Source organism: Pteropus medius, unplaced genomic scaffold (assembly GCF_902729225.1).
Source record: "Pteropus medius unplaced genomic scaffold, Ma_sr-lr_union100, whole genome shotgun sequence".
NCBI lineage: Eukaryota > Metazoa > Chordata > Mammalia > Chiroptera > Pteropodidae > Pteropus > Pteropus medius.
The window spans coordinates 2,292,335-2,293,615 of record NW_024344434.1 but is presented as its reverse complement, the minus strand read 5'-3'; positions in this window follow the sequence as shown (position 1 = coordinate 2,293,615).

The window sequence follows — 1,281 nt, the reverse complement described above, 5'->3', positions numbered from 1 at the left end:
TTGTTTAAGAGTCTTTTTTCTTGTGTTAAATAAGAATATAGTACTGAGGATTAATTTAATAAAATTAACGTTATGGTTGAATTTACTAAGAAATCATGAAAAGAAATTAAGTTTGGTATTATAAGAATTGAGTGATGTTATTTTGGGATTCTTAAATTACTTTCAGATCATCTAGAAAACAAGGAAAGATATTTATGGCAAAATAATTTTTTTTGACATTTTGCTAGTATATAAATAATTACATCCTTTTTTATTTTTTCAATGAAAGAAAGTAGTAAACATCTTTTAATTTTCCTGTATTGGCAGTGCTTTATTATTTAAAGTTATAGAATGAAGAGTTGAAAACTGAGACTATACTCTAGAAAAGCACAAGAAAACAATTACAGTTAACTTAGCCAGAACCCTGCTAATACTTTTGTTATAAAATTTATTTGTTTGCACTGAACTATGTCCCCATCTTTAAGGTCATTGAAACCTCTGAGTGGTGCATGTATTTCACACATCTTATATTTTCTGGTAGAATCCAGACTTGGTCATTATTATTAAATACCTCTCTAATTTCCTTGACTCACTTAACTGCATAATGAAGTATGTTTTTTGTAAGGTAATTCTTTCAGTGATGGTCTTTGAACAGTTGAGTCTTAGCTTTGTGTGTCTGAAAAAGTCTGTTTCATTCCTGAATAACAGTTTAGGCTGCAGAATTCTAGGTTCACAGTTTTCTCCCTATCACTTTGAAGATTTGTAACTCATTGTCTTCTGCCATCTAATGTTGCAAAAAAGAAGTCTGCTATTAATGTAATTTTTTTTCCTTTGTAAATAATCTGTCTTTTCTTTCCATAAACTTTTACATGATTTTCTTTTTATACTCAAGGCTGTTCAGTTTCATTTTGAGTTGTTTAGTTGTAGATTTGTTTTTATTTTTATTGTTTGATGTTTGGTATGTACTTTCAATCTGGGCTCATGTCTTCAATTCTAGAAGATTCTTAAATCTGGCTGCATATCAGAATCATATGAGACCCTATAAAAATATGCTGATGCTTGGTTGCCACCTGCAGAAGCTCTGATATAATTAGTGTGGGGTGTACCCTAAGCATTAAGATTTTCAAAAATTTCCCCGGTGAGTCTAATGTGTGCCCCAGGTTACCAATCACTGGTATAGATACATGTAAGATAGGGTGAAAGGTGAGAGAGATGAGATGCATAGTGACTTTGGAAATGAAGAGTGAGGGACACAGAGTTAAATTTTGGATTAAGTCATCTGAACTTGGTGACTTGAGTGTA